The sequence below is a fragment of the Engystomops pustulosus genome, chromosome 7, assembly GCF_040894005.1.
Source record: "Engystomops pustulosus chromosome 7, aEngPut4.maternal, whole genome shotgun sequence".
Taxonomy (NCBI): domain Eukaryota; kingdom Metazoa; phylum Chordata; class Amphibia; order Anura; family Leptodactylidae; genus Engystomops; species Engystomops pustulosus.
Genome location: NC_092417.1, coordinates 35,306,524 through 35,315,893, shown reverse-complemented (window position 1 = coordinate 35,315,893; position 9,370 = coordinate 35,306,524). Strand labels below are relative to the sequence as shown.

The 9,370-nt window shown below is 41.1% G+C and overlaps 1 long non-coding RNA gene across 1 annotated transcript; it reads left to right on the top strand.

The window, feature by feature from the left end:
- Positions 1-791: 791 nt before the first annotated feature.
- On the top strand, positions 792-9,047 carry LOC140069578 (uncharacterized). The gene is made up of 2 exons (XR_011848814.1): positions 792-1,143; positions 8,561-9,047. It is a non-coding gene; the product is annotated as an uncharacterized lncRNA (long non-coding RNA).
- Positions 9,048-9,370: the final 323 nt, after the last annotated feature.

The following is a 9,370-nucleotide window of genomic DNA, read 5'->3' as shown; positions in this document are numbered from 1 at the left end:
ATATACTGTATGTCTGTATATATACTGTATGTCTGTATATATACTGTATGTGTGTGTATATGTGACGTGTATATACTGTATGTCTGTATATATGGTGTATATGTGTGTTTATCTGTGATGGGTATATGCTGTATGTGTATATGGTGTGTATATACGGTATGTCTGTATATATGTTGTATGTCTGTCTATATACTGTATGTGTGTGTATATGAGATGTGTATATGTTGTATATCTTTATATATGATGTATATGTGTGTGTATATGTGATGGGTATATGCTGTTTGTGTATATGGTGTGTATATACTGTATGTTGGTATATGGCACTGTATGCATCTGTGTGATGTGTATATGCTCTATGGGGGATATCTATCAGGGCTTCTGCGCCACGTCAGTATGTAAGTGTGCTTGGTTTACAGTCTTTGATCCTGGTGGTAGGTTTAAGTCAGAAAATTGGTGACAAGTTCAATATTTATTTAACCTGTTGTATGTTTGTGTATATATATAGTATAGAGTATAGAGTATTTTTACACCCCCTGTGTGCCCATTTAGCCCCCCACAACCACCACCCGAACCCAGACAACCCCTTTAACGTCTGTTTAGTAGGAAGGGAGTGGAGAATAAAGCATTTTGCTCTGATGAGATATATTACAAAGTTTCTTGTATTTACTCATACTATTGATTTAGGCAAAAGTTTGTTAAAAAGTTACTGAGCAATTAAAGGAATATAATAAACCGCCGTCCTATAAAAAGCTGAGCCTACACATTTCTGTTTTCCACACACCCATCAGTTGTATAGATGCTTCTGCGCTGTCTCCAGTATAGTGACCATGTACAGTGCGGCTTCCTGCCCCAGGAAACAATCAGTCGTCTGATAAGCGGATTTGATTGTCAGCCTTTGGTTCAGCAGTGAGACGCGTTACACCCAGGGCTGGTCACGCTCAGTATTCTGGGACTCGGCCAAAGAAAGAAAGAAAAGAAAGTCTGAGGGAGGAAATATTTACTGCAAGTCGAGGGACGGAAGTGCAGAGAGTTGTGTATCGTGGACTGGAGCTACAAGACCTGCCGTCAGGGTCCTCATCACCTGGGGACGGGGTCTTCACTGGAACTTATTGAGGGGATACGTCGCGTGGAGAGAATAAACTAGTAAGTAACTTTTCCCATAGTTATCTGCTGACTTCTGGCTTCTATCTCCTCACTGACCATCTCAGACACTTCCTATAGAGTGACCATAGATAAGGGGGATCGGGAGTATCACTCATTCATCTTCTCATATTACACTCCAGGGGACAGATACCTTACATACCGGCCAAATCTACTTAGCCTAGATACACCCCAAATACCAGAGAAGCATCAATGAGATATACCCAAATATAGCCGAGGAGGATCTCATATGCCACACTTCATACATAATTACCCAGATGCGACATGATAGTCATCAGATTAGATACACCCCATATATTGGAGGAGAGCTTTCAGATTAGATACACTCCCTACATATAGGAACAGTATTAGATACATCCCATGTATCTAATCAATTTTTGGATTATATAAAGTTAACCCTAGAGACATATATTAGATACACCCTTCATGCCACTGGAGAGCAATCATATTAGATACACCCTACCTGCCACTGGAGAGTGATCAGATTAGATACATCATGTATTATACTGGAGAGCAACCATAATAGATACACCCTTCATTCCACTGGAGAGTAGATTAGATACATCCTCTATTTCACAGGAGAGCAATCTGGTTAGATACACCCTATTTGCCAATGGAGAGTAATAAGATTAGATACACCCCAGCTGCCACTGGAGAGTAATCAGATTAGATACATCGTACAAGCCACTGGAGAGTAATCAGATTAGATACACCGTACAAGCCACTGGAGAGTAATCAGATTAGATACACCGTACAAGCCACTGGAGAGTAATCAGATTAGATACATCGTACATGCCACTGGAGAGTAATCAGATTAGATACACCCTACATGCCACTAGAGAGTAGATTAGATACAACCTCCATTTCACAGGAGAGCAATATGATTAGATACACCCTACATGGCAATGGAGAGTAATCAGATTAGATACATCATGTATTATACTGGAGAGAAACCATAATAGATACACCCTACATGCCACTGGAGAGCAGATTAGATACACCCTACATTCCACGGGAGAGTAATCAGATTAGATACATTGTTTATGACACTGGAGAGCAATCATGTTAGATACACCCTACATGCCACTGGATAGCATATTAGATACATCCTCCATATCACAGGAGAGCAATCAGAATAGATACATTGTTTATGACACTGGAGAGCAATCATGTTAGATACACCCTACATGCCACTGGAGAGCAGATTAGATACACCCTACATTCCACGGGAGAGTAATCAGATTAGATACATTGTTTATGACACTGGAGAGCAATCATGTTAGATACACCCTACATGCCACTGGATAGCAGATTAGATACATCCTCCATATCACAGGAGAGCAATCAGATTAGATACATTGTTTATGACACTGGAGAGCAATCATGTTAGATACACCCTACATGCCACTGGATAGCAGATTAGATACATCCTCCATATCACAGGAGAGCAATCAGAATAGATACACCCGACATTCCCCAAAAAGTGATGGGATTAGATACACCCTCCAGGCCATAGGAGAGTGATCAGATTAGATACACCCCCATTTCACAGGATAGTATTAGGATCAAATTAGATACAACAACCTATGTGGCACATAGTGACCAGATTAAATACACCCTACATATTGTTAGTTTTATTTCATACTACTTAACTTTTAGATACTCAGACACATTTCAGATCAGATACGGTGATAAGATTAGATACTTCATAGTAAACATCATGAGTTGTTATTTGTAAATGTGATGATTCCTGAGCCTCATTATACACTTTGGTTGATGCAATATTTGTAGCCCTTCAGGTTAGAGGCGTCACCACTGACATGTAGGCATCTCATTTATTCCCAAAGAGATTCTTATCAAGATCACTACATAAATTATAATAATTATAATAAATATGCTACATATGGGCCTGAGCTCGTCCTGTGACACACTTGCTTGACTCTCCCAATATATATATATATATATATATATATATATATATATATATATATTCATACATGAGCGGAAGCGCCAGATTTATACCAGGCGTTCAATTTCATAGATGAAGCAGCTGCAGCTCGGGAGGATTTTTTTGGTTATCATTCCTCATATGTTTGCTTTTCGAATAATAGAGTCATTGTTAAAATTTGAAGAGGAACAAACCCATATGGCTCTTATAACACCTCCTGCTCCGCAATGAGAGCGGCTACACTGCATTCACAGAGGAAGGTGCGGGAATCCTATGTGAATGGCTTGGATTTTAGGGTCAGTCTGCTCCCGCCCTGATAGATGACAGACCTGTTGTCCTTGTGGTAACGTCTTATGTCTCATACACACTAAGGGATCCGTCTTGCTTTTTTTTCGTCCTTTTCAAGTACATTCCAGGACTCCCCCACAGCCGCCACACCCTGAGCGCTCGACAGTCCACGTTACTATTTAAACAGCAAACACATGCATCTTCTCCAAGCGTTTTATAGAGCAGTTAAACATTTCCTTATTCCTCATCTAAGAGTCGTGAAGATGGGGTGAAACGAGACCTGGCTCTTTTAACCCTCCCAACATTCCCAACATTCTCACATTTGGTGCAATCTATCTGGATCCACAATGCTACATTATTACAATAGATGAATGTACCAAAAATCTAAGCCAATAATAATAACAATTTTTATTTATAGAGCGCACACATATTACGCAGCGCTGCACAGAGTTTGCCAAATCAGTCCCTGTCCCCATGGGGCTCACAATCTAATCAACCTACCAGTATGTTTTGGAGTGTGGGAGGAAACCGGAGGACCCGGAGGACACCCATTCAAATACGGAGAACAAATACAAACTCTTTGCAGATGTTGATCCTAGGACTTGAACCCAGCCAATATAATAATTTCATAGAATAGAACATTTTGGAGCAAAGTCAGACGTACCCTCCAATTTCATGTGTAGGGGATGTGCCAATTCTATATTGCCAAACAATGTTGGGGGAAAGCAGAACTGGGCACGTTACATTTCAATATGCCTTATGCTTTGTTCACTGCTAGAAATGTCTGGCAGCTAACATCGCTTTCTCTATTGACAACACATGCAAACTTAAAACTGGGGTCGGGAAGTAAGATCTCTCCTTACAGAGACTTTTCCAATTAAGGCCAAATGTGGAGACTTATAGCCATTGATGCTCCACTAGGGGATTTTGGGAAATATGCAATTAAATTTTCCAGGATGGGATAAAGAAATCAATGCCTCTTTAGCTACCTTTGCGGAAGCCTAATGACATGATGTCGGTTTGAAGCCAAACCAATATATCTATTCCAGAAGGAACAGATTCCTAACTGTAAGCAGAGCTGTTTCAATGTGCGTGCATCTCGTCAGTACAGTGTAGGGAACTCTACACTGAGTGAGAGGCTAGAATCCCCTAGTAGAGCATCAATGACTGTAAGTCTCCAGACACCTGCAAGGTGGCCTTAAATGGCAAAGACTCCAGAAGAAGAACTCTTACTTCCTAAGTCAAATGCCTCTCACTCAGCTAAACCAGTTCCCTACACTGAAGAGATGCAACCAAATCAATCTGAGACTTAATATGGCCACGTTTCTGAACTCTATGATTTAGTCTAGGATTTAGTCTTCGGAAAAGCCAGTGTCGGACTGGGTTTCCTTAGGCCCACCAGAGAAAATCAATCTGGGGGCCCACTCTTCATTATCCCCCAACAAATATACTCTAGCAGCCTCCAAATTGTATTGTTTTCTGATGGACCTCTGGGGTTCAGTATTGGGTTGAGCCAGGACCCACCGGAGGAAACTCTGGTACTCTGGTGGGCCAGTCCGACACTGGGAAAACCCCTCCACTGAAAACTGATGGGAGGTTGTTGAGTCTTTGTCCACTTGCCAGAAAAAATCTACATGTCCTTAATTTCAAGGGAAATTCGGGTAGATTCCACTTGGAATGCAGGGCATGCAGGTATAATCCTTGTGGGAAACCCATTAGCAGATTTTGCCCTGGTATTTGACAAAGATTTTGCAATATCATCGGGTAAACATAACTTTAGAGATAGAGTAGACGGGAATTCTTGTAGACAATCTTTGCCAAAGAGTCTCTTCTGCCAGTGGCCCAGGACACAGTTTGTTCCGGTAAACTCTGTGCATTTGCCATATCCAAGAAACTTGACCTACAACTGCTGAACTGAGTTTACTTCAGCAGTTCTAGGTTTGGACCACCAGATCCATCATGTCTAAGAACAATCACGCTCGTGGGGAACCGGCCTTAACCATTTTGATGCTAACAGTAAAAAGTGTGAATTGAATGATATGTTTTGAGTGACCATGGTGTTTTTTCACATGTCACATTATGGAGATGTCATTTTTTCACCTACATTACAGCTTTACATTACAGAATTTGCTATAAAGCGCTTATACATGTGCAACAGCTGAGGCCCCGATGAGTTCAGAGCTGGAGCAGTTAAAGGTCTCAATCTAAAAAATGCTTCATTTTGAGAAATCTGCGGCTCATCAGTTTCTCCTCTATACCTTACCACTGATTTGTTGGGGATTTTCCAAGTCAATTTCAAAACTGGCAACAAAATCCATAAGCAACTGTGACAAGGTTGCTCATTTTGTGCAAAACTCTATATCTTACACAAACAGTATGTTTTTATGTAGTTTGTAGACCATAGAAGCACAGAAGGTAAAATAAAAAAAAAATACATTACTATTACCATACTTTAAATCCTAATTGCACATCCACCTTGTAAAAACCAAATTTCCTACCACAAAACACAGTGGGGCACATTTACGTAGGGTTTTGTGCAAGTTTTTTTTCGGACTTTGCTCGTTCTTCCTAGTGCAAACTGCTTGGACAGGTATTTAAGAAGTGTTGGCGCCCCATTTGTGTTGCACGCAACCGTTTTGTGTTGCGGCTGCACTATTCTTCATGCAACACAAATTTCTACACTGAAATTCTGCACTTAAGTACAGAACTTAAAGGGGTTGTCCGAGAGTTATGTAAAAAGGGGGGCTGCTTAAAAAAATAAAGATGTATTTACCTTCTGACGCTCTCCGGGTCAGCGCCATGTAAACAAACATGGGTGCCGGAGCAGTGCTGCGACAACCATGCGGCCCACATATACAGTGCTGTGGATAGGGACGGATAGGCGTGGCTGGCCACGGCTGGCCAGAAGCTGAGTCCAGCACTTCTCCGGTGGCCATGTTTGTTTACATGGTGCGTGGACCGGTGTGACAGCAGCACGGGACACCTGGAGGGCGTCGGATGGTAAGTACTTCTTTATTTTTTTAAGCAGCCCCCTCCCGGCCACCTTTTGTTTTTTTCATAACTCTCAGACAACCCCTTTAAGTGCAGACTTAAGTGCAGAATTTTGTGTTGTGTTGGGTATGGTCTGGACACTTTATAAATACAAGTGCAAGCAGTTTGCACATGAAAAGAATATGGTCAGACAAAAAATTGGCACAGGGGGTTTAATAAATGTGAGCCAAAATCCGCAAAATCGAAAAGTGCAGATTCTAAATGAATTAATTTAGGAAAATCTCTTAAAATCAACATAAATGATTTAGTACAGATTTATCTTTACTGCAGGAAATCCGAGCCGTGTGGACTTACCGTACAGTGGTCCCTATATAAGATGTTTGTATTGCAGGACTGTATATTACATGGATGTGACTGTTACGTGTCATTGAAGAAGTCTTTTTTTCTAACGGTCACTTCACTTCCTTCCTTGTTTCCTGGTAACCTTATCATGTATTTTCTCCCCAAGGTCACAAAGACCTTAATGTTACAAACCTAAGTGATCACGCACAGCCATACACACATACAGCAGTATATAGAAGGCACTGCACTGCATTCTTTGAGAGGTGCCAAGTTACTAAAAAAAATACGCCCTTGTATCATGAATTTCGCCTGGAGTAATAGCTATAATTATACATCTTGCTAAAAAAAATTCTGTAACTGTTGGAAGTCTTTGTTTCTACAGCCTAAGGTTCAATTATGGAAAATAAGAGCAGCAGAAACTTCAAGTCTTTCCATTTTCTGAGCGACTTATTCCTAGGACGTGAAAAGACATTGGGCAAATTTTTTTTAAACTGTAATTTCTATCAATATTTTTATCATCAAAAAGAGCCACATTTATCAAAACTAGTGCAGTCTGTACTATGTTCCATTCGCCGGTAGAGTGCACAGGGTGCTGCAGATTATTGGATACTGGTGCGTGGTCTCCAATTATCTGGCGCTCCCTGAACTACTTGGGAAGTGTATGCACCTTTAACAAAGAGCGTGCGGCACAATTCTGTCAAGTTGCAGTAATAAATGTGGCACGGTCCAAATGGGCACCAGAACGCCCCTTTAGGTGCAGAATTTTTTGGCGCGCAAAACTGGTGCAGACACTTTAGAAATACATGTGTAAGCAGTTTGCACGTTCTTTCTTCAGACAGGAGCAATAACTGGAGCGAATAAATGTGGCCTGTGTTTTCCTACTATGCAAGGCTGGCGGCACACGCGGTGTTTTGAATCCGTTTTTGGGCCGTTTTTAAGCAGTCCGTTAAAAAACGCATGTGTTTTTTAACAGAACTGCTTAAAAATGGCCCAAAAAGAGGTTCAAAACGCCACGTGTGCCGCCGGCCTTAATGGGGAGGTTGTGTTGTCCAGCACCTTGGACACAGGTGGTGGGAGCAGCCTAATCTGCAGGGCAGGGAGGGGGCTCTGAAAGGAGGCTGGAGAGCACACTACAGCCCTGACTTCAGTGCCTGGAACAGCGACATACTTTATGCTTTAGTGGTGAGTTAGGGGAACTCTTTTTAGTTAGCAGCCAGACGGGTAGGATATTGTTTATGTTTTGATGCCTGTATGTGAAGGCTGTTTTATTTTGTACCTGTTGCTGGAATAAACGCAGGCGAGACCTGTTCGGACTGAACTTTGGTGTCACTGTCTTTACCTGCATCACAAAACTCTGCTACCTCAGTCTCTACTGGGCCAAATCTCCCACAATTTATAAATGAAAAAATTAACTTATCCATCTCAGAACTTTAAAAATGGGTTTTCAATGCAAAAATGTTTAAAAAAAAAACATACAAAAAAAGAATATTTATTTTTGATATACTTAGTTAAGAATTAGAAGTTTGTGTCACATTTATTATGGACGTGCACCACAATTCTGCACCAGGAAGTGCACCAAAAAAATGGCAAAGTGCATCGGTAAAATAACATGCGCATTTAGCTTAACTCAGTTATGCATACAATCCATATAATTTTTGTGAGTTTTGCTAGAAATTTGAACAGGATGGGTAAAAATCTTTGTTGGACAAGCTGGTATATGGGTTTAGACACAGAGAACATACCCTAAGATGTGGATCATAGTTAGAGAACATATAAAGGAGACTTTTTATTGTGTCGGTTTCTAATGATTTTTATGTTTTCTTCCGGCAGGTACGGGATGGCCAATTGTTCTTGCGTTTTGTGGTGCATATTTTGGGTTTTAGTCCTAATCTTTATAGGTTGGCCTGTGAGTATCTTCTTAGGAGGTCTCTATGGGTTTTTGGCCCCGCTCACCACCTGTGTGGGACTAGACCAAGTGACAGACTTGCTTCTCCAGGGGGTAAACTTGGGCAGAACATGTGCCGAGAATGCACGCTCCGGAAAATCCCTTTGTTGAACTTAGGATGTGGACGCTCAACATCTTGATCAAAGCTTCATCTCAAGTCACTAGATCTACAAGTCCCCTCACCTGTCTGTGTGACCAGCCATATATACGACATTGAGGATGAACACCAGCAGTCACATCTGAGGAGTATATCACGTGATGGGGAGGGGGGTATATATAGCTTTGTATAACATGACATGTGTGTGATTCATATGTATATCTAATGATGGTTTGTATGACTTTATTATAAATAATACAGCTATTGGTATCTGTCTTCTTGGTTAATCTTCCTTCTCCATGTAAAGAGTCAGGTCTGGGTGCTGCAAACACCAAGGACCACTGCAGTGGCGTAACTAGGAGGGCCCCATAGCAGGCTTCAGCATGGGGCCCCCCTTCCCACTTAAAAATTATACATATTTGTATACTCACACATGTGAGTCACACATATGCTCATACAGAGCATATACACACACATACAGTGACATTTACAAACACACAGCATATATACACACATGCAGTATATGCAGACACCATACACAGTATACACATACAACATAGACACATCACAGCATATATACATCACATATGTTATATAC